This window comes from Schistocerca serialis, chromosome 6 (assembly GCF_023864345.2).
Source record: "Schistocerca serialis cubense isolate TAMUIC-IGC-003099 chromosome 6, iqSchSeri2.2, whole genome shotgun sequence".
Classification (NCBI taxonomy): domain Eukaryota; kingdom Metazoa; phylum Arthropoda; class Insecta; order Orthoptera; family Acrididae; genus Schistocerca; species Schistocerca serialis.
The window spans coordinates 755,771,632-755,797,348 of record NC_064643.1 but is presented as its reverse complement, the minus strand read 5'-3'; positions in this window follow the sequence as shown (position 1 = coordinate 755,797,348).

Here is a 25,717-nt window from a genome sequence, read left to right as displayed (position 1 = left end):
GAACAGCATACATAGCACACGCCCGTTGGGCATTTTGATCACAATAGCCATACGTCAACACGTTATCGACCGTTTCCGCAATTGGTAAACGGTCCATTTTATCACGGGTAATGTATCACGAAGCAAATACCGTCCGCACTGGCTGAATGTTACGTGATACCACGTACTTATACGTTTGTCACTATTACAGCTCCATCTGTCACAAAGCGAAAAATGTGGTCCATCTAAAACATTCATATTTTTTACGTATTACATGAATGTGTAATAAAAAATGGGGGTTCCTATTTAAAACAACGCAGTTGATATCTGTTTGACCTATGGCAGCGTCATCTAGCGGGCCAACCATGGCGCCATCTGGTTTCCCCCTTCAAGTTAGACGAGTTTCGTTGTTTGTAGTTTTTTCGTTTGATGCTTATTTCGTGAGATATTTGGCCCGGTCAATATCAATGGACCACCCTATATACGTGCGTTTGATAAACCCCATCCTTTGAAAAATTTTCTCCTTCATACCTATTGTGTGTTACCACAGATGAGGTGTCACTGATCTCATTCGTACTGAGAATGCAGTGCGCGCGAGGTACCTATTTGTTCCCACCGCCCTAAGTCGAATTCATAAGTTCTAATTAATGTTGAGCAACCTGCAGTGTTCCGTAGTTGTTGTCCTCTGCGCAGGAAACGTCGTGAATCCGTTATCTTATGGCTGTAATGATCTCTTAGCGAGGAACTGATATTGTATGAATAAACAAATTTTCAGTTAATCTGTTTACACGGAATGGCACTCGCTTTTTATTAGCAGAATACGAGAAACTGCATAATTATATTCAACTTTATGAATCACAAATAATTTCCACTCTTCACACTTTCATAATTACACATCCAAATAACTAGAGATTGCTAATCGAGTACTTAGTCGATACCGACTAAGGCAGACAACATGTCTCTATTCCTAGACTGCCGATCCGGGATCTTACAGCCGAACCACTTCGCCGGCCATCCAAGTTATGCGCGATCCGAAGAACTCCGAAGTGCTTCGTCTGCCTTTTCCTTTAGCAACTCTTTACTGTTCTGCTCGTAATTAACACTTTTGAAATAACTGAATGATAGTCTGCTATTGAGAGGTGCTTTTACATGAAATACAAGTAAATACACTGTTTAGCTTTTTCTAATATTAATAACAGAAGGTCATCATTTTGGCGCGCAACTTCCGAACGCGGCAGCCAATCGCGGAGAAGGACCAATTTTAGGCTGTCTTTCTCACGATACCCGTACCGAACTAATCACCTACTTCACACCACATTACGTCATCTTGCCACTGCTGCCTTTTCAACTGCTCTAAGAAGAGCTTCTAGTAGCGAATATGATGACACTAAAGCCAGAAACATTACAAGCACCCCTCGATATCTTCTCTTGTGCCCACCTCTTCATCCCAGAGTAGCACTTTCGTCTCTCCACCTCAATTATTCGTTGGATTTATTCCAATCGCGTCTTCCCCTAATGTTTTTACCCTCCACAGATCCCTCTAGTACCTTGAAAGCTATTCCCTGATTTCTTAACACAGATCCTATCATCCTGTAGCTTCTTCTTATCAGTGTTTCCCATACGTTCCTTTTTTTCGCCGATTCTCCGAAGAAATCCATTAGCGAAATACTAAGCCGAATTTCCAACATTCGTCGTAGTATCACATCTCAAACCCTTTGAGTCTCTTTTTTTCTGGTTATTCCACAGTCGGTGATTCTTCACCACACAATGTTGTGCTGCAAAAGTCTGTTGTCAGAAATTTCTGCCTCAGATACAGGCCCCGATGTTTGATACCAGTAGACTTCTCCTGGCCGGAAATGCCGGCTTTGCCTCTCCTAGTCTGCTTTTTACGCGCCCCTTCCTTCGTCTGTTGTTTTACCAAAACTAGCAGAACTCCTTGATTTCCTCTACTTCTTGGTGCCCAAGTTTGACGTCAGTTTTATAGGAGATTTCATTTCTGCTCCTTATTAAATTCGGCTTTCTCCGCTTTTTCCACAATCTATATTCTGTACTTATTAGACCGTTCATTTCATTCAACATGTAACGTAATTCTCCCTCATTTTCATTGAGAATAGTAATTGAATCTTATCCTCTCATCCCGAATTTTAAGCCCACTCTTGAACCTTTCTTTTATATCCGTCATTGCTTCTTCGATGTGTAGACTGAACAATAGGGTAAAAATCTACGTGCCTGTTTTACGCCCTTTTTAATGTAGGCACTTCGTTCTTGGTCTTCCATTCTTATTGATCCCTCTCAGTCCTTTTGCGTAATGTGTATCATCCATCTTTCCATACATGTTACTACTATTTTTATCACAATTTCGAATGCGTATATTGCACCATTTTACATTGGCGAACGCTTTTTGCCGGTCGACATAAGCATTGCTTCCATTACCACTCGCAGCGTCAGAATTGCCTCTGTGGTGCCCTTGCCTTTCGGAAAGCCAGGCTTATCGTGGTCTAAAAGATCTCCATAGAAGACGGTGATGTCCTGTTTAGCACAGTGGCAGGCGATGCTTCCCATTCAATTGGATGTATAAATAGGGTGCTCTCTCTCTCTCTCTCTCTCTCTCTCTCTCTCTCTCTCTCTCTCTCTCTCGAATAAATTCTCCTCTTTTCTGACCCAGTGTCATTCCGAATAAATCAATCGAGCTTTCGACAGCTGTCTTCAGAGCTACACTATGTGATCAAAAGTATCCGGACGGCCACAAAACATACATTTTTTATTAGGTGCATTGTGCTGCCACCTAATTCCAGCTACTCCATATCAGCGAGCTCAGTAGTCATTAGACATCGTGAGAGAGCAGAATGGGGCGCTCCACAGAACTCACGGACTTCGAACGTGGTCAGGTGACTGGGTGTCACTTGCCTCATACGTCCGTACGCGAGATTTCCACACTCCTAAACATCGCTAGGTCCACTATTTACGATGGGACAGTGAAGTGGAAAAGTGAAGGGACACGTACAGCACAAAAGGGTACAGCCCGACTTCGTCTGTTGACTGACAGAGGCCGCTGATAGTTGAAGATGGTCGTAATGTGTAAATGTTAGATATCTATCCAGACCATCACACAAGAATTCCAAACTGTATCAGGATCCATTGCTAGTACTGTGACAGTTGCGCGGGAGGTGAGAACACGTGGATTTCATGGTCGAGCGACTGCTCATAATCCACACATCACGCCGGTAAATTCAAAACGACGCCTCACTTGGTGTAAGAAGCTTAAACATTGGGCAATTGAACACTGCAAAAACGTTGTGTGTAGTGACGAATCACGGTACACAATGTGGCGAACCGATGGTATGGTGTGGGTATGTCATCTGCCAGCGTGTGTTGTGCCAACAGTAAAATTCGGAGGCAGTAGTGTTATGTGGTGGTCGTGTTTTTCATGGAGGGGGCTTGCACCCCTTGTTGTTTTGCTTGGGACTATCACACCACAGGTCTACATCGATGTTTTGAGCACGTTCTTGCCTCCCACGGTTGAAGAGAAACTCGGGGATGGGACTGCATGTTTCCATGCGATCGAACACCTGGTCATAATAAAAGGCCTGTAGTGGAGTGGTTACAGGACAATAACATCCCTGTAATTTACTGGCCTGCCCACCTTTGGGATGTTTTGAAAATCCGTCTTCGTGCCAGGTCTAACCGATCGATATCGATACCTCTCCACAATGCAGCACTCCGTGAAGAATGGGCTGCCATTCCCCAAGATACCTTCCACCGCCTGACTGAACGTGTGCCTGCGAGAGTGGAAGCTGTCATCAAGGCTAAGGGTGGGCCAACACCATATTGAATTCCAGCATTACATATGGAGGGTACCACGAACTTGTAAGTCATTTTCAGCCAGGTGTCCGGAAACTTTTGATCACATAGTGTATGTTTAGGATTAAAAAACCAATGACCGCAACACATCTTTATGGTGAGACCTGTAAAGGTGTTTAAGTCAGATAAAGGGACCTTGAGAAGTCGGCCGTGGACGAACATTGCCGGTACGAAGGACATAAGGCGTAATTAGAAACGACGAGAGTCTTGGCTCATGCGTAATGGGACTGTGTTATAAAGGAAGCGGCTGAAACAAAATTGCAACATTTTTAACAGAGATAGGGGGTACACACTTTGTAGGGCATGGGCGCGGTCTTTGGACTTCGAGGAGAAGCAAAGATGGATGCTTGACGATTGGAAGGGAGGCGGGAGCTGCAGATTCGCACGTGGCGCCCCCTCCTCGCGCCACGTGACTTCAGTCGGTCCCGTGGCGGGCTGGAGCTGCTGTGAGATGCCGAAACAGCCTTCCCACGAGCGAGGCACTGCGGTCGTCTCTGGAAGGTTCCAGATGCTGCTACCACGCCTGTATAAGCGGAATACCCTGGCACTCCCAACAGTCAGTGGTATTTTACTTCTGCTGATGATTATGCAGACGCTTGTCGAAAGCTCGAGTATTTTATTCGAAATGACGGGACTTGGAAACAGAGATTTTATCCATGCATGATGTTGGGAAGATTTCGAGACACGTATCTCTCACCTTCTCCTAGTGTTTGTAGCGTGCGAGCGCACTGGTCTCATTATTTGACAAATTTATCTCAACTTTGTCGCCAATAGCTCTTCGTGTCTCCACAGCCATGAATTAAATACGGGAGGGAAGTTGTGTGGATCATCTGTCCGAGAATGTTACAAACTTATTTTGTTCTGACCGTTGTCATATTTTAGCTGTTTGTATGTCGTATTTTCTGATGTACAGATTAGTAACCATACCAGAATTTGCGTAGACTGTGGAAAATCGTAGAAAACGGTAGCCAGACTGGGGCGGCGCGGTTCTTTCCGTCCCTTTACGACGGACCTGCACCTACCTGTGAACATTGTCTCAGCAGATCATCAGTAGGGAAGCCGAGTGAAACCTACTGTACTTCGACGTGAACCAGGCTGCAATTAAAGTCACTAATCTACGTTTAGGGAGAAAGTTTTCATATGAAATGAAAGTTTGGAAATTTTGTACTCAATTAATATATTCTGAAACTTAGGTGAACAAGTATCACTGCCAAGTCCGTGCTAGTCTTAACACAGTCACTCGCAATCCCTTTCACTCACGTTAGCAAGTTTTCCGGGAAACGTAATAGCTACAAAAATATTGATTGTTTTAGATCGATAATGCTCGCCAAATATTAAGTCTGTCGGTACCTAATGCAGTCACAGTTTTTAGCCACCGACCTGCTCAATACGCCACGCGGAATATATGTCTTTTCCCGTCACAAAATTCACTTAAAAATTCCGAAATTTCTACACACACACACATCGGAATAATTATGCCGTCACTTTCCAACACTTTTGATGGATGAAACACTGCTAGATCCGGCAACTTACCATTTCCACCGGAACTATTACTACTACACACATCCGATCTGTTTCATGGATAGTCTCCGACTCTTCTTTAGAATACTCTTAAGTCTTCTCTACCTGCACAGAAAGGCGCGCGAAGGATATTGATTTACTGTTGGTCAGTTCACTCAACAGCCAATAGCAAAACAACATTCTCCCGCGTCAGTCTGCGCTTTTCATCCATAACCAATCGCAAAATAGTAAACCAAATGACAGCACTTTTTACCGACGTTTTGTTTATGTATAAAGTTATTTACTATTGTTATTTATACCTGAATTAACTGTCCCTTTACCATAAACTTACTTTACAAATCTGTTCTACAAAAATCCCCTTTCTTCATACCCATACTTCTTCGAAATGTTCCCACACTAAATCCTACTACATAATTCGTTAAACAATTATCTTCATATTAACATTAATCCACAACTCACGCATCATTCATACTGCTAAAACACGTTTATAACATTTTACATACACAAAAAGACATAATAACACTTTATGAAAATACTAGAACAGTTTATGAAAAGCATTCTATTCCTTTACTGCACTCTACTCGGCACAATCGAAACTAAATCATTCCCCTATCCAATACTGTCCTCTATCGGCTGATACATAAACTACGTGCGCGTCCAGTCTCGCGTCACCATCTGTCACTATCCAGCTCTGACATCTCCCACTTAACAGCCTTCAAGGCAGGACCGTTATACGGCGCTACGCCTCAAGACTGTCCGGTGCACCAGATCAACGGTCATTAATCCACCACACAAATTCGATCCGTGTCACTTCCATTTTGCTGGAAAAATCCTAGTATGACTCACTTTACTGTCTAGCAACCTAGCGCACTGTGTATTAAGGTATACGAGCAGGTCATGGAATCTACATTCGTTTCGGGACACCATAAAATAAAAATTTGTTAATATCGCAAACAGAAGCCATCAAGGAAACCAGTGCGACATTCTACTCGATGTTTCTGACTCCATTCTATTTAAATAAATTCACTAGTTTTCAATCTGGACCGTGTTTTATTAGTTATATCTTCATTGGCCTCAGCTTCGAATCGTTTCTGTCACAAGTTATGTGCCCTGAGCACGACCTGGTGAATGGTTTTGGAGTTAACGTCGGTAATCAGCGTTACTCCGTCCCCATATAAGAATTCAGCTGTATCTTGATCTTTATAGACAAATAGGAAAATACGTAATACAGTTGTCTTCCCCAATGGCACCTGCCTCTATCTCGTTCTCCCACCCCCACCCCACCCCACTGACTGTGTAGATCTAGTCCTTGTCTCTCTATCTCTCTGTGTGCCCATCTCCCCATGCTGTCACACCTACCACCAATAGCAGGCCGGTGGTTCTTACCCTCATAATGACTCTTTGGAGACGGTAAGTGATACGTGTGCCAAGTTTGCCGGAAATCGGCCCAGTGTTCAGCAGGAGATGTGGAACATACATACACACATATGTAGATCTATTTTTCTGATACGTATGGATACTAATATTTTCAGCTTAAGAAGTGATATAAGATTGTGGGTCCATGTTAATGCAAAACAGTTTTGTTATTTATTTATTTCCCCAAACTAGTTTCAGCGACAAATATCGCCATCATTCGTCGGTTCTTTTGATTTCAAAACATGCAGAAACAGCATACTTACGGAACATTGTAAAACATTATTATACATGGTGATTATAATTAAACTTTCAAGCCGCTGTAGAAATAACACCACTGGTCAGAATGACGTCAAATTGCAACGGAATATTATCGGAGACTGGGGGAAACATTGTTTGTTGTTGTTGTTGTGGTCTTCAGTCCTGAGACTGGTTTGATGCAGCTCTCCATGCTACTCTACCTGTGCAAGCTTCTTCTTCTCCCAGTACTTGCTGCAACCTACATCCTTCTGAATCTGTTTAGTGTATTCATCTCTTGGTCTCCCTCTGCGATTTTTACCCTCCACACTGCCCTCCAATACTAAATTGGTAATCCCTTGATGCCTCAGAACATGTCCTACCAACCGATCCCTCCTTTTAGCCAAATTGTGCGACGAATTTCTCTTCTCCCCATGCCGCATTCAATACCTCCTCATTAGTTATGTGATCTACCCATCTAATCTTCACCATTATTCTGTAGCACCACATTTCGAAAGCTTATATTCTCTTCTTGTCCAAACTATTTATCGTCCATGTTTCACTTCCATACATGGCTACACTCCATACAAATACTTTCATAAACGACTTCCTGACATTTAGATCTATACTCGATGTTAACAAATTTATCTTCTTCAGAAACGCTTTCCTTGCCATTGCCAGTCTACATTTTATATCCTCTCTACTTCGACAATCATCAGTTATTTTGCTCCCTAAATAGCAAAACTCCTTTACTACTTTAAGTACCTCATTTCCTAATCTAATTCCCTCAGGATCACCCGACTTAATTCGACTACATTCCATTATCCTCGTTCTGCTTTTGTTGATGTTCATCTTATATCATCCTTTCAGGACACTGTCCATTCCGTTCAACTGCTCTTCCAAGTCCTTTGCTGTCTCTGACAGAATTACAATGTCATCGACGAACCTCAAAGTTTTTATTTCTTCTCCATGGATTTTAATACCTACTCCGAATTTTTCTTTTGTTTCCTTTACTGCTTGATCAATATCCAGATTGATTAACATCGGGGAGAGGCTACAACCATGTCTCACTCCCTTTCCACCGCTGCTTCCCTTTCGTGCCCCTCGACTCTTATAACTGCCAACTTGTTTCTGTACAAGTTGTAAATAGCCTTTCGCTCCCTGTATTTTACCCCTGCAACCTTCAGAATTTGAAAGAGAGTATTCCAATCGACATTGTCAAAAGGTTTCTCTAAGTCTACAAATTCTAGAAACGTAGGTTTGCCTTTCCTTAATCTTTCTTCTAAAATAAGTCGTAAAGTCAGTATTGCCTCACGTGTTCCAACATTTCTACGGAATCCAAACTGATCTTCTCCGAGGTCGGCTTCTACATGTTTTTCCATTCGTCTGTAAAGAATTCGCGTTAGTATTTTGCAGCAGTGACTTATTAAGCTAATAGTTCACTAATTTTCACATCTGTCAACACCTGCTTCCTTTGGTATTGGAATTATGACAGAAGAAAAAGAAATAGTTACAAAATGTAACAACAGATGGCGCGGTAAGCATCATAATTTAATAGTGGTCGACTACAAATGACAAATGAATCAAACAACAGTGCCTAAGGTGTACGTTTGGCGTTAAACAAACTGTACTACTCAATGTGCATGTGTGCACAGGTGTAATTCTGTTAGTTGCGTAAGCCCATCCACAACGAAAAGGTCATGCCACATCGTATGGGGAAAATTGGTTTTTAATCGTCCTGAGGCCGAAAACCGCATAAAAAGCATCAATCAAATTCAAATCGGGTTATTAATTTCCCTGCGACTGGCGCAAAACGTGTTCAATATGCTGTCCACTGTTTTCTGCGACAAGTTGAAATCATCTAAATATTTCAGGGGTAACGTTCAGATTGTGTTGCGCAATGTGTGCCTTCAATACAGCTAAGTTTGCAATCGGAACAGTGAACACAGCATCTTTCAGATAGTCCCACAGACAGAAGTCACACGGATTAAGATGAGGTGATCGGGGCGGCCAGGTTGTAGGGAAATGGTGGCTGATAATCCTAGCATTTCCGAAATGGCGCTTCAGCAGCTGCTTAACTGGATTTGCAATGTTCGGAAGTGCGCCATCTTGCATAGAAATGGTTCCATCTACACATCCACGCTGGTGGAGAGCTGTAGTGTCCTGATTGCGCAAAAGAACTCATACCGCTTACCAGTTACGGTAGAGCCCACATGACCGGAAGCACCTGTCCCTTCGAAAAACTATAGCCGTATGATAAACGATGCCGTCAACCCGCACCCCACAGTGACCTTTTCAGGATGAAGTGGTACTGGTTGACTTGCGTATGGATTTTCCGTTACCCATATTCGACAATTCTGTCTATTGACATATCCTGTCAGATGGAAGTGGGCTTTGTCTGTCCACAAAATCTTCCACGGCCAATCAATGTCCACTTCCATGCGACCAAGAAATTCTAAAGCAAAGGTCTCATGCTGGATGGTCAACAGGAAGCAACTTGTGTATAGGGGTAATTTTGAATGGGTAGCAAAGAAGGATGTTTCGTAAGATTTTACTCACCGTGCTCAAGGGTATGTCCAATGTTCGGGCAATTCTCCGTTCGCTACGCGTTTGCACGCCGCCATTCGTCTCCTCCTGCATTGCTGTGACCATTGCTTCCACTGACGTCGAATCAATTCGTTTCCTTCCTCTACCATAGCACAGAAAAAGAGCCCGTCTTTTCGAATTTCCGAATCACATTCTCCACACCCACGGCAGTCATCGTACCAACGCCTTTTTTCAAACCCTTCAGTGTCGTCCAGAACTTCTGCAGAGTGACGTGTGCACTGAGCGCGATCCTGCGTTGAGACAGCTATGGCGAACGTCGGAGACACGAAAGGAGGAAAAGCCTTGTACCCGGCGTGTCTATACCAACTTCATGGGCCGTGCGCATAACAGGTGTTTTCATTTACGTATTCTGACACATACAACGCCATCTATTGATCAATTTTCACACTATATTTTCTCTTCTGCCATACGTTTCCTTTTTCTCCGATAATATTCCGTTGCAATTTGACGTCATTCTGATCAGTGTGTTATTTCTACAGCGCTTTGAAAGTTTAATTACAATCACTCTGAATATGTATTATTTTGCTCCAAATATTGTTTCTGTGAATAATTTCGTAATACCTTATTTACTATACATCATGGCATGATTTTCCAATTGTTGCCGCTGTTTCCGGCATATTTTCTGCGGTTTCCTGTTGCCGTATTTTCTCGACATACATCATGTCATCTGATGAATTCTTCTCGGGTTATCATCCGAGTGGTGGCGTCGTATTGTCGCAACGTTTCAGTGAGCACGAAACTCATTGAAATATTGCGACAAGACGACGCCACCACTCGGATGATAACCCGAGAAGAATTCATCAGTGGAATACGCCGAGAAAGACTGCAATCGCATACATCATGTTATCTGCATCTCTATGAGGGCTGTTAGTAAACGAATACAAAAACGTGAACTTACGTATGTCATCGTTACACAGTTGGAATTGAAGTGCGTTGTGGATGCAGGTTTGGTGCGTACCCACGAAAATTGTATCCACAACACACTGCAATCCCAAATTGTGTAACGCTGACATACGTGAGTTCATCTGCGTCCATCCTTGCGATTGGAGGTTTGGAGGACGTTGGCCGTTCGCTTACATAAGAGAATGAAACACCTAAAGCCGTCCTTATGATGCCATTTATAGTATGGCTACCAGTTTCAGTGCTACAGTGCACCATTATCAGGCCTTAGTTGAGGCTGAGGGGGCTTAACACCATCCGTATAGACAATGCATTACTGGAAGACATCTTCAACTGGTTTTCGCACACCACCTGTAACCGCGATGTTGTCTCTCCAATCATCAACTGTCAACTGATTTCATCCTATATTGTTTGGTTTACACAACTGGCCATTAAAATTGCTACACCATGAAGATGACGTGCTACAGACACGAAATTTAACCGACAGGAAGAAGATGCTGTGCTATGAAAATGATTAGTTTTCAGAGCATACACACAAGGTTGGCGCCGGTGGCGACACCTACAACGTGCTGACATGAGGAAAGTGTCCAACCGATTTCTCATACACAATTATCAGATGATTGGCGTTGCCAGGTGAAACGTTGTTGTGATGCCTCGCGTAAGGAGGAGAAATGCGTACCATCACGTTTCCGACTTTGATAAAGGTCGGAATGTAGCCTATCGCGATTGCGGTTTATCGTATCGCGCATTGCTGCCCGCATTGGTCGAGATCCAATGAGTGTTAGCAGAATATGGAATCGGTGGGTTCAGGAGGGTAATACCCAATGCCGTGCTGGATCCCAACGGCTCCGTATCACTAGCAGTTGAGAAGACAGGCATCTTATCCGCATGGCTGTAACGGATCGTGCAGCCACGTCTCGATCCCTGAGTCAACAGATGGGGGCGTTTGCAAGACAACAACCATCTGCACGAATAGTTCGACTACGTTTGCAGCAGCATGGACTATCAGCTCGGAGACCAAGGCTGCGGTTACCCTTGACGCTGCATCACAGACAGGAGCGCCTGCGATGATGTACTCAACGACGAACCTGGGCGCACGAATGGCAAAACGTCATTTTTTCGGATGAATCCTGGTTCTGTTTACAGCATCATGATGGTAGCGTCTGTGTCTGGTGACATCGCGGTGAGCGCACATCGGAGGCGTGTATTCGTCATCGCCATACTGGCGTATCACCCGGCGTGATGGTATGGGGTGCCATTGGTTACACGTCTCGGTCACCTGTTGTTTGCATCGACGGCACTTTGAACAGTGGACGTTACATTTCAGATGTGTTACGACCCGTGGCTCTACCCTTCATTCGATCCCTGCGAAACCCTACATTTCAGCAGGATAATGCACGACCGCATGTTGCAGGTCCTGTACGGGCCTTTCTGGATATAGAAAATGTTCGACTTCTGCCCTGGCCTGCACATTCTCCAGATCTCTCACCAATTGAAAACGTCTGGTCAATAGTGGCCGAGCAACTGGCTCGTTACAATACGCCAGTCACTACTCTTGATGAACTGTGGAATCGTGTTGAAGCTGCATGGGCAGCTGTACCTGTACACGCCATCCAAGTTCTGTTTGACTCAATGCCCAGGCGTATCAAGGCCGTTATTACGGCCAGAGGTGGTTGTTCTGGGTTCTGGTTTCTGAGGATCTATGCACCCAAACTGCGTGATAATGTAATGAGATGACAGTTCTACTATAATATACTTGTCCGATGAATGCCCGTTTATCATCTGCATTTCTTCTTGGTGTAGCAATTTTAATGGTCAGTAGTGCAGTATGCAAACATGGACCAATGGAAGAGTTAGAAGACAAAATTATTTATGTAGTGGTATTTTACAGATCATGTCCAATGATTCAACCGCAACTGGCACTTCCACATCCGTGACGAAGATCTATGAGTTTAAGCAGTAGAATATTCAGATACTACACACATGCGTAATTCATGTTTGAATGTTTTTAGGTTCAAATGGGTCTGAGCAATATGGGACTTAACATCTATGGTCATCAGTCCCCTAGAACTTAGAACTACTTGAACCTAACTAACCGAAGGACATCACACAACACCCAGTCATCACGAGGCAGAGAAAAACCCTGACCCCACCGGGAATCGAACCCGGGAACCCGGGCGCGAAGGTTTTTAGGTTCCCGTCGTAATTTCACACCAGTTCTTAAGTTTCCTTCCGTAGCCAGTCTCTCAGAGAGCGTGGGATGCAAACGAAGTCGTCAGGAAACCAATTTCCTCAGTGCTGATTGCGGCCAGGTTCGTAATATCGCAAAGGTAATTACACCCGCTCTCCTGCGCCTACACACTGAACTCTGCCGCCCGAATGGTAATTGAATTATTAAGTTTGCTAGCGAACCACAGCAATCAGTGCGGCAGTTACGGTGGGAAGAGTCCGCTGCTTGCGCGTCGCAGCTCAGGCAGGCAGGCAGTCAGGGGGTCTCGTGCGGTAATTACCGGTACCGAGCGAGGCCGCCTTTGAGCGCGACACTGGGTGTCGGAGTTGTTGCCGGCCGGCGGAGAGGCGGCGCAGGCGGGGGGCTCAGGCAATGCGGGGCGTGCCGGGGACGGCTGTAATTGGGCCGCTTCCGCGCTTTGTCTCGCGGGATTTGCAACCCGGGGCTCCGCCGGGCCGCGGGCTGCGGCGCGACCTGCAGAAGCCGCCGCGCCGTCGGGTAGGGCTGGGGGGCGCTCCAGCTCGCGTCGTGGGCTCGAGCGTCTGCGTCGTTTCCGTCAACGCGTGACGTCATTACAGTGCCTACTTTCCCGCCTGTTCGCACATCTCGAAATCACAGACCAGGAATATACTCTTGTGCTAGTACCTGTGAATATTGCCCGATCATTCGTTTAATACACTGTCGCGTCCCGGCACAGCCTCACTATACCAGAATGAAGTAAGTGCGAACTGCGTAGCGCAAACGGGACGTTAACGACAATGGGTTAGTTATAAATTTCTGTCAACCTTTATATCGGAGATGAGAGGGTGAGAATCTCCTTGGTTTGAAGCAAATAAGTTTCCTGAAAATAGGTTACAGAATTGCAATAGGCAGAAAAGAGTGGTTAGTTTCTATCAAGTTTATTCTCACATATACTTACAGGGTGTTTCAAAAATGACCGGTATATCTGAAACGGCAATAAAAACTAAACGAGCAGCGATAGAAATACACCGTTTGTTGCAATATGCTTGGGACAACAGTACATTTTCAGGCGGACAAACTTTCGAAATTACAGTAGTTACAATTTTCAACAACAGATGGCGCTGCAAGTGATGTGAAAGATATAGAAGACAACGCAGTCTGTGGGTGCGCCATTCTGTACGTCGTCTTTCTGCTGTAAGCGTGTGCTGTTCACAACGTGCAAGTGTGCTGTAGACAACATGGTTTATTCCTTAGAACAGAGGATATTTCTGGTGTTGGAATTCCACCGCCTAGAACACAGTGTTGTTGCAACAAGACGAAGTTTTCAACGGAGGTTTAATGTAACCAAAGGACCGAAAAGCGATACAATAAAGGATCTGTTTGAAAAATTTCAACGGACTGGGAACGTGACGGATGAACGTGCTGGAAAGGTAGGGCGACCACGTACGGCAACCACAGAGCGCAACGCGCAGCTAGTCCAGCAGGTGATCCAACAGCGGCCTCGGGTTTCCGTTCGCCGTGTTGCAGCTGCGGTCCAAATGACGCCAACGTCCACGTATCGTCTCATGCGACAGAGTTTACACCTCTATCCACACAAAATTCAAACGCGGCAACACCTGAGCGCCGCTACCATTGCTGCACGAGAGACATTCGCTAACGATATAGTGCACAGGATTGATGACGGCGATATGCATGGGGGCAGACTAAATACGCAGATGCAGAAGTGCGAATGCTGCAAACTGTAATAAAGCGAGGTAGAAACTAACATGTCGCACGAAATATACATTGTCGGGGAAAAACATTAGTACACCCTTTTAGAGGTTTCAAATTCACTCAAGATTTATTGCCGCAATTGTCCATACGGTGTACATGAAATGAATACATTTACAGATCAGTAGCACACGGGGTTTTGGGTACCAGGTATCGACCCATGCTGAAACACTCATAAATTATGTGGTGTAGTCTCCACTGGCGGCAACGAAGGCGCTGCATCGAGTCGATGGTGGTTGGTTGGTTTGTGGTGGTTTAAGGGACTAGACTGCGATGGTCATCGGTCCCTAGTCGATGGTGCGGATGGAGAATAATGTACTGGAATACGTTAAGCCACGTAAGAGTTGTTGATTGACAAGTCGCACGAGTCACTTCTCGTCCCATCACATCCCACATGTGCTCAATCCGAGACAAGTCCGGATATCGTTCTGGACAGGGACTCTGCTGCGCGTCTTACAAACCGCAGGCAGTGTCTGGGCGAGCATTATCCTGTTGAAACATCGCATCACCTTCCTGTTGCAATCACAGCAATATGAGGGTAAGTCAATTATTATCCGCAATTTAGTTATATTTTTATTTATTTTGGTAGTACTGTCGTTTGATGACGCATGCTTTGTGTATTTGTCGTTATATCTTTGCAATTTTCAAGCTGCTATATTACTTTCGTTATCGCTGCCGTGCTGTTAATCATGGCTGCTCCGCTGTCTATTTGCAGCAAAGAAGAGAAACGTTCAGTGATCCGTTTTTTTGTGGTCGGAAGGGCGTATCAGGGGCCGAAACTCATCGAAGACTTTCGGTACTGTACGGGTACAGTGTTTTGCTACAACTGAGTGTCTACGAATGGACTGAAAAATTCCGAAATGGTCGCACAAGTGCTACTCGCGATGAAGGAGCCGGACGACCGTCTAACGCCAGAAATGAAGAAACCATTTAGCGTTCACATGAAGTGATTCTCTTAGACTGACGATCAACTATTAACGAAGTGGCACATCGTCTGGTAATTAGTCACGGTTCTGTCTACGAAATCATCCACAACAGACTTGCTGGCCGGGGTGGCCGAGCGGTTCTAGGCGCTACAATCTGGAACCGCGTGACCGTTACGGTCGCAAGTTCGAATCCTGCCTCAGGCATGGATGTGTGTGATGTCCTTAGGTTAGGTTTAAGTAGTTCTAAGTTCTAGGGGACTAATGACCTCAAAAGTTTAGTCCCATAGTGCTCAGAGCCACAACAGACTTGGGTTTCATAAAGTCTGTGCAAGGTGGGTCCCAAAACAACTCACGCAGTTGCATAAACAATCGCGCTTGGACATCTGCAAAAAACTTTTGGGTCGTTATGGTAACGAAGGGGACAACTTCTTAGACAGGATCAATACTGGTGACGAAACATGGATCCACCATTATGAGCCGGAGGGTAAAACGGCACAGTATGGAATGGAAACATCCACATTCTCCGTGCAAGAAAATGTTCAAGACCCAACTGTCGCAGGAAAACTGGGCCAGGCTAAAGCCTGCAATTCGAAGCAAACGCCGAGGATTGCTGTTAAAAGGTTTTGTGTTGTTGCACGACAATGCCCGTCCGCATACTGCTGCCCACACTGCTGAAACGCTCCAGGAACTCAAATTTGAAGTACTGGACCATCCTCCATATAGTCCAGATCTTGCCCCTTTTGACTATCACTTGTCTGGTCGACTCAAACAGGCCGTCGATTTGCCTCGGACGAAGCAGTGAAAGAAGCGTTGCATTCCTGGCTCGCAGCTCAACCGAGAACCTTCTTTTGTGAGGGCATCAGGAAGCTTGTACAACGATGGACCAAGCGCGTTGAAACGCTAGGAAACTATGTAGAAAAATGATGTTCTTGTAAGTTTCCTATTTGATTACAATGAAATTTTATAACTGCTTTGCCGATAATAATTGACTTACCCTCGTAGAATGGTTCTGACAATATTCTGCAGGCGGCGAGCGCTGGTTAGCGCCCCCTCCAGAAACGCCAAAGGTGAACGAGAGTTGCTGACCATAGCGCCAGTGGTGGAGCCAGGCTGTCCTGGACGAAAGCACTCCACGCGACAGCACTGATCAGGTCTAGGTCGTACGCTCAAACGAGCACCACTTGCTTGCATCGCCGAGAATGACGAAGCGCCAGTCTATCTTCCAAGTGATCCTCTGACGGCACCAGGTGAGGCGTACACGTCGATGCTGTAGCGCGATTGGTAGAGAGGCTAAAGGTGTGAGTGCCCATAGTCCCACTTCTAATACCCGGTTCGCAACAGTTCGTCTTGACACGTCTGGACTCACAAGCGCTTTTACCTGTACGGTGGTAGCTGAACAATCTGGCAGTGCTTCCCTTACAATATAACGATCCTGGCGCGCGTCTCTGCTGCGTGGACGGCCAGAAACTCGTCTACTGGTATGAGAACGTTCGCGTGACCACTGATACCAGCATCGTTGCACAACTGACGTAGCAAATCCAACGTGTGTGGCAGTTCTGAGAAGGACCATCTCGCAACTCGGGAGCCCACAATTTGCCCCTCTCAGACTCCCTCTGTTGGCTGTAGGAAGCACAGGTGCGTCTCTCTGTGATGATTGCCTGCTTGATTCATACGTTTCCACCACGCTGAGCCTTCTGGCTGTAAGCATTTCGTTTCAAAAGATAGACACAAAAGGCTCTCTGGTAGCGATGCCACAACCCTATCCGTTTGCGGACGACAGTGAAAACGTTATCAGTACATCTACTATCTTCCACGTGGCGTATGCCGATATCGGATCAAAATTGACGTCGTCTCTCCAGGTGTATCAATTTTTTTGCAGAACTGTTGGCAACTGTAAAACGCTGGGAGGATAGGACAAAGTGGATTAGGTTGTGGAAAGGGGCCAAAATGAATTCCTGTTAGTTGCACTCAACATAAAAAACTTTATTTATCAACACACAATATTACAACAAGTAGACAAAACACTCAAAGTTGTAATGGATCTCCTTTGATTAACTTTATTTAGATCGGCTGAAGGCCACACACGAAGTCTAAAATGCAAGGCCTAAGTGAGAAATTGACATAGAAGGTTCTTCTGGAGGTGTCACCCAAAAATATTTTCTAAATCTTCAATCTAAACAGGCTGAAGGCCTTAGCACTTTAATATTAATAGGACTCGGCTGGAGGTCGCATATTAACCAGTAAGAAGAGTTTCAATCAAAAGGCGGAAGGCATTTATCTTAAAACATTGATTGCAAAAATTCGGCTAAAGGCCCATACAAAAGCATTACAATCTTATGTCTTAAGAGCAAGACAAGAACATTAATTTAAGAGATGTTAAAACTCGGCTGAAGGCCACACATCAACACAGTAATTTGACGGCTTAAGGCCTTAAGGATTTGATGTAAAATTCGGCTGAAAACCCCATATAAGGAATAACAATCTTATGCCTAAAGGGCAAGAGCGGAACATTAATTGATGATATATAACAATTCGGCTATAGGCCACACTTCAACCAAATAACTAAAACTCAAACAGGGAAGTTACTATGTAGCAGGCACGGAATAGCGCTCAGAAGTTTCAAGGGTCAGCCTGGCATTATAACACTAACGCCCGTTTAGGCGAGACAGGCAGCCTGACCAACAATCTCTTAATCGGAAGGCAACCCAACCGACAGGCATCAACCAAATCAGTTCCGCTCCACGCAATCAGCAAAATGACCACAAGATTTCAAAACAACGACACACAGAATATTGGCGCCCACAACGATTAACAACACCTCAGCTGTCGAACTACATGCCATGCTAGACAGCAACAACGCAACGAGGAAAATATACTGCCTAAATTTACGTCAGCGACCAGGGAATGTAACCGGAACGTCAACGGCCACAAGGCAGAAGATACTGCTGGTGAACTTCCATAACAGGGAATAATTCAGTTAAGTTAAATTTCACAGGAGGACGGCTCGAATCTTAGCCAACTTAAATACAAACACGTTGTTGCTCGCGGAAATGTCCCAAAAGCGACAAGCAGGATCGAACGAAGAAATGGTAACAGTTGAGGCTCGATAGTAAGTTAAGTGAGGACTCAACTTTTATGTCCAAGATCGGTGGTTGACGAACTTCGTAGCACTCACAAGCAGCACCTCACACTCCAGCCGCGCGTGCACGCCGCCAGCGGCTCCAGCCAACACCGACTCAAAGAAAGGCCTCGGCGCTCGTTGGTGACGTCACGTCAGCTAGGCGTGGCGAACGCCAGGTCTGTTCATGCAAAAACGCCTGGGCGTGCTTATCACTATTTTTTTTTTTTTTTTTTTTTTTTTTTTTTTTTTTTTTTTTGTCATCAGTCTACTGACTGGTTTGATGCGGCCCGCCACAAATTCCTTTCCTGTGCTAACCTCTTCATCTCAGAGTAGCACTTGCAACCTACGTCCTCAATTATTTGCTTGACGTATTCCAATCTCTGTCTTCCTCTACAGTTTTTGCCCTCTACAGCTCCCTCTAGTACCATGGACGTCATTCCCTCATGTCTTAGTAGATGTCCTATCATCCTGTCCCTTCTCCTTATCAGTGTTTTCCACATATTCCTTTCCTCTCCGATTCTGCGCAGAACCTCCTCATTCCTTATCTTATCAGTCCACCTAATTTTCAACATTCGTCTATAGCACTACATCTCAAATGCTTCGATTCTCTTCTGTTCCGGTTTTCCCACAGTCCATGTTTCACTACCATACAATGCTGTACTCCAGACGTACATCCTCAGAAATTTCTTCCTCAAATTAAGGCCGGTATTTGATATTAGTAGACTTCTCTTGGCCAGAAATGCCTTTTTTGCCATAGCGAGTCTGCTTTTGATGTCCTCCTTGCTCCGTCCGTCATTGGTTATTTTACTGCCTAGGTGGCAGAGTTCCTTAACTTCATTGACTTCGTGACTATCAATCCTGATGTTAAGTTTCTCGCTGTTCTCATTTCTACTACTTCTCATTACCTTCGTCTTTCTCCGATTTACTCTCAAACCATACTGTGTACTCATTAGACTGTTCATTCCGTTCAGCAGATCATTTAATTCTTCTTCACTTTCACTCAGGATAGCAATGTCATCAGCGAATCGTATCATTGGTATCCTTTCACCTTGTATTTTAATTCCACTCCTGAACCTTTCTTTTATTTCCATCATTGCTTCCTCGGTGTACAGATTGAAGAGTAGGGGCGAAAGGCTACAGCCTTGTCTTACACCCTTCCTAATACGAGCACTTCGTTCTTATCACTATAAATCTCTTATTTTTGGACAAAATGTTTGGTATTGTTTTGGATTCTGCAGTTTTATTTAGATGAAAGATTTCCTTACTATCGTAAAGCTGCAAATGAAGATCATAGTTCTGTATTACTGAATCCTGTCGAAACAAACGTAGATCAATATGAGAAGATGCTTTGCCCCATTGCAAGCTTCGGAAATTTTACATTCAAGTAACTATATTTACTTGATCCATTTTGTTATCGAAACTTACCCCAACCCCCTTACAATGAACTAGTTTCTTTTATTTATTTATTTATTTATTTTCGTCTGACATCGTCACTGGAAATGTGAACTAATTTACATGTGTAAATGTCCAGCTGTTGCCAGTAATTAGCTTACAGCCGTTTTCAACGAAAGGAATTCTAAACAGGAAACAAAATAGCTTCATACATCGGAAATACTGCTGAGCTTAAACTTTGCACATTAGAAAAGATAAATATTCCGCTCTTGCAACTGAAAGGAGAAACTTTATTAGATAAAAAAAATTTATTTGATAAAACAAGTATCTCTCTTTTGCCTCTTCTTCTGTCCCCCACCCACTCCCCCAACGTGTACAATCGCAAGATATTTCATTAATATTCAGTGCTCCTCACACCCATATACAACCAAGATACCTAAAGAAGAGCACCAATATGTTCACAGTTTCTTGTAAAAGCAACCCAGTACAAACGTAACTTCCTCAGATTTGCAAATAAGGTAAAGAAGCACGAATTCTGTTGCTGCTGGACCATGAGGTTGTTTTTGTATGTCAATCCTTAAAACAGGTGGAAATTTAAGTTCAGGAGTACACTATTTGTTAAGAAGTGTAATGAACTGCACAATCAATTGATTGCAGAAATCTCTCAGAACAATGTGTGTTGGTCAACTACCGCCAATAGTTTCACATTCTCCTGTGTCAGAGAGGGAGACACCACCATTATGGGTATGCCAGCAACAGACCTGACGATCGCCGTGCGTAGCTAACGTGACGTCACGAACAAGCGCCGAGGCCGTCCTTTGAGTCGGTGTCGCTCCATCCCGACACCAAGCGATGAGGGTATGCTTGCTGCTCCACACCAACCGACCGACTGGACTGCTGGTCAGTCCGCGACTGCTGCTCTGTCGCGACTGCACTGCTGGTGCGTCTCCCACTCTGTGATTTGCTTCGGACGGATGACGTCCCGGAGACACTGGCTCGGACCCAACCGTGCAGAGGGAACATGACCGACATCTCTGCACAGGCAGGAACCTGCCCAAATACACGCCGTCAATGAGACGACCGACTGAACGACCAACCGTCTGTCGTCCCCACTGGTACTGGCTGTGCGGACCCCACTGGGGCTTCGTGCCCGACTGCACTGGAGCTGCGTCGCGACTGACCTGCTGCTCCCTCTCTGACTGACTTCCAGACACACGACGACCCAGAAATACTGTCGGTCGCCCAGAGATAGTACGACAGTGCACTTATCGATACGCGCTGCTGCTGTCGCTCACAGGCAGGCAAGACAGTAATTCAGTGACACCAGTAATCGAAATTAAAATGACGAGGCGGCGGTAGGGTCAAAACAAGATCTTAAATAAAGATAGCACGAACATGAGCCACGCACGGCTCCACCTGTATTGAAGCAATTGTGAAACGCTACAACATATACAGGGTGTTACAAAAAGGTACGGCCAAACTTTCAGGAAACATTCCTCACACACAAATGAAGAAAAGATGTTATGTGGACATGTGTCCGGAAACGCTTAATTTCCATGTTAGAGCTCATTTTAGTTTCGTCAGTATGTACTGTACTTCCTCGACTCACCGTCAGTTGGCCCATTTGAAGGAAGGTAATGTTGGACTTCGGTGCTTGTGTTGACATGCGACTCATTGCTCTACAGTACTAGCATCAAGCAGAACAGTACGTAGCATCAACAGGTTAGTGTTCATCACGAACGTGGTTTTGCAGTCAGTGCATTTTCTACAAATGCGGAGTTGGCAGATGCCCATTTGATGTATGGATTAGCACGTGGCAATAACCGTGGCGCGGTACGTTTGTATCGAGACAGATTTCCAGAACGAAGGTGTCCCGACAGGAAGACGTTCGAAGAAATTGATCTTAGGGAGCACAGAACATTCCAGCCTATGACTCGCGACTGGGGAAGACCTAGAACGACGAGGACACCTGCAATGGACGAGGCAATTCTTCGTGCAGTTGACGATAACCCTAATGTCAGCGTCAGAGAAGTTGCTGCTGTACAAAGAAACGTTGACCACGTCACTGTATGGAGAGTGCTACGGGAGAACCAGTTGTTTCCGTACCATGTACAGCGTGGGCTGGCACTATCAGCAGCTGATTGGCCTCCACGGGTACACTTCTGCGAATGGTTCGTCCAACAATGTCTCAATCCTCATTTCAGTGCAAATGTTCTCTTTACGGATGAGGCTTCATTCCAACGTGATCAAATTGTAAATTTTCACAATCAACATGTGTGGCCTGACGAGAATCCGCACGCAATTGTGCAATCACGTCATCAACACAGATTTTCTGTGAACGTTTGGGCAGGCATTGCTGGTGATGTCTTGATTGGGCCCCATGTTCTTCCACCTACGCTCAATGGAGCACGTTATCATGATTTCATGCGGGATACTCTACCTGTGCTGCTAGAACATGTGCCTTTACAAGTACGACACAACATGTGGTTCAAGCACGACGGAGCTCCTGCACATTTCAGTCGAAGTGTTCGTAGGCTTCTCAACAACAGATTCGGTGACCGATGGATTGGTAGAGGTTGACCAATTCCGTGGCCTCCATGCTCTCCTGACCTCAACCCTATTGACTTTCATTTATGGGGGCATTTGAAAGCTCTTGTCTACGCAACCCCGGTACCAAATGTAGAGACTCTTCGTGCTCGTATTGTGGACGGCTGTGATACAATGCGCCAATCTCTAGGACTGCATCAGCGCATCAGGGATTCCATGCGACGGAGGGTGGATGCATGTATCCTCGCTAACGGAGGACATTTTGAACATTTCCTGTAACAAAGTGTTTGAAGTCACGCTGGTACGTTCTGTTGCTGTGTGTTTCCATTCTATGATTAATGTGATTTGAAGAGAACTACAGGGCTATTACAAATGATTGAAGCGATTTCATAAATTCACTGTAGCCCCATTCATTGACATATGGTCACGACACACTACAGATACGTATTAAAACTCATAAAGTTTTGTTCGGCTGAAGCCGCACTTCAGATTTCTGCCGCCAGAGCGCTCGAGAGCGCAGTGAGACAAAATGGCGACAGGGGCCGAGAAAGCGTATGTCGTGCTTGAAATGCACTCACATCAGTCAGTCATAACAGTGCAACGACACTTCAGGACGAAATTCAACAAAGATCCACCAACTGCTAATTCCATTCGGCGATGGTATGCGCAGTTTAAAGCTTCTGGATGCCTCTGTAAGGGGAAATCAAAGGGTCGGCCTGCAGTGAGTGAAGAAACGGTTGAACGCGTGCGGGCAAGTTTCTCGCGTAGCCCACGGAAGTCGACGAATAAAGCAAGCAGGGAGCTAAACGTACCACAGCCGACGGTTTGGAAAATCTTACGGAAAAGGCTAAAGCAGAAGCCTTACCGTTTACAGTTACTACAAGCCCTGACACCCGATGACAAAGTCAAACGCTTTGAATTTTCGGCGCGGTTGCAACAGCTCATGGAAGAAGATGCGTTCAGTGCGAATCTTGTTTTCAGTGATGAAGCAACATTTTTTTCTTAATGGTGAAGTGAACAGACACAATGTGCGAATCTGGGCGGTAGAGAATCCTCACGCATTCGTGCAGCAAATTCGCAATTCACCAAAAGTTAACGTGTTTTGTGCAATCTCACGGTTTAAAGTTTACGGCCCCTTTTTCTTCTGCGAAAAAAACGTTACAGGACACGTGTATCTGGACATCCTGGAAAATTGGGTCATGCCACAACTGGAGACCGACAGCGCCGACTTCATCTTTCAACAGGATGGTGCTCCACCGCACTTCCATCATGATGTTCGGCATTTCTTAAACAGGAGATTGGAAAACCGATGGATCGGTCGTGGTGGAGATCATAATCAGCAATTCATGTCATGGCCTCCACGCTCTCCCGACTTAACTCCATGCGATTTCTTTCTGTGGGGTTATGTGAAAGATTCAGTGTTTAAACCTCCTCTACCAAGAAACATGCCAGGACTGCGAGCTGGCATCAATGATGCTTTCGAACTCATTGATGGGGACATGCTGCGCCGAGTGTGGGAGGAACTTGATTATCGGCTTGATGTCTGCCGAATCACTAAAGGGGCACATATCGAACGTTTGTGAATGCCTAAAAAAACTTGTTGAGTTTTTGTATGTGTGTGCAAAGCATTGTGAAAATATCTCAAATAATAAAGTTATTGTAGAGCTGTGAAATCGCTTCAATCATTTGTAATAACCCTGTAATAAAATGAGTTCTAACATGGAAAGTAAGCGTTTCCGGACACATGTCCACATAACATATTTTCTTTCTTTGTGTGTGAGGAATGTTTCCTGAAAGTTTGGCCGTACCATTTTGTAACACCCTGTATAGTTCTTTCCGCAGATACGCGGCTACAGTGCCTGTTGCATTATTTTGCTTCAGTTTATGGTCTCGTCGGCTGCAGAGCCATCGGAGCAATCACTCTGGTTCAGCCGGATAGTCGTTGAGGAAAGTATCGGCTCTGACCTCGGTCAGAAATGTCATTCGGGTCCTTCAATAAGCCCGCAGAGATAACGTACTGCCATCGAACGACTCGCTGAGGTCCCAACAAAGGAGACGGACCGACCGCTTCTCCCACAAATCTGTATCACACTCCTCCCCCTCCACCCGTAGCCGCAGGACCCTGCAGTGATTGCGTCTTATTTGACATCGTAACAGGAAAATGATAAACCACTGGGCGGACAAAATAGGCGAAGCAACGAGGGGGCGGTTCCAGCGCGTCATTGGGGACGGACGATGTGACCCGCAGGTCTGCTGGGCGCGCAATCTCGCTCGGCGGGGGAGCGGAGTAGATACGGCGCCGGTGGCGGCGCCTGGCGTCCTGTAATAACAGGAGGCGGAAGGGGGGGGGGGGTAGGTGAAGAGGCGGAAAGGTTTCGGGGGAGGCGGCGGCGTCGCAGAGCCCCGGCTGCGTGTCGGTAGGAGGCCGAGCTGCCGGGCAGAGTCCACCGCCGTCTGGGGAACGCGCCGCACCGTGTAATTTGGCCGGGGGCGGCGCGATTGTGTGCGTGATTTGTGCTGCCTCTCAAAGCGCGGCCCGACCCCTCCCCTCATATGTAAATGGGACGGGCATGTGCGCGTCCGTGCACCGCCGCCGTAGCGTGCGAGCACTTGCAACCGTACGGCTGCGCAGTCCACTGCGGTCGTACATCCTAATGCTCAGGTACAGACACTCCATTAGATCGCCGTATTCCTTTCCTGTTCAGCTTCGTCGCTACCGTCACGTCTCAATTTCAGACCGATAACTCCGATATACGACGTGTATCAGAATTAATAGCGAAAATTGACACATATACTAGCTGGATCCCGCCGTGTTAGCCGCAGTTAAACAGTTTTAATGCCGAAACCAACTATTCAAGCATATGAACCACCACAGATGTTGTCTCTTGGAAGTCTTGCAGCGCGAGCCACTTCCTGTCCAGCGTACTGCGCGACATCGGAAAAACACCGAATTTTGAGATGATGGGGAAGACTAACAGAATTCATGTAGCTCGCAACTCACTCGTTTACTTCAAGGAAAAGACTTTCACGCCACCGGGTAGCGAATCACAAAATTTACCAGAATGCGATGGATGTGTGTGATGTCCGTAGGTTAGTTAGGTTTAATTAGTTCTAAGTTCTAGGGGACTGATGACCTCAGATGTTAAGTTCCATAGTGCTCAGAGCCATATGAACCATTTTTTGAATGCGATACCTCAGCAACGGTTGATTTGCTGACTCACGTTTCCTGGAGCCTTTTAGCTACTTTTGGCC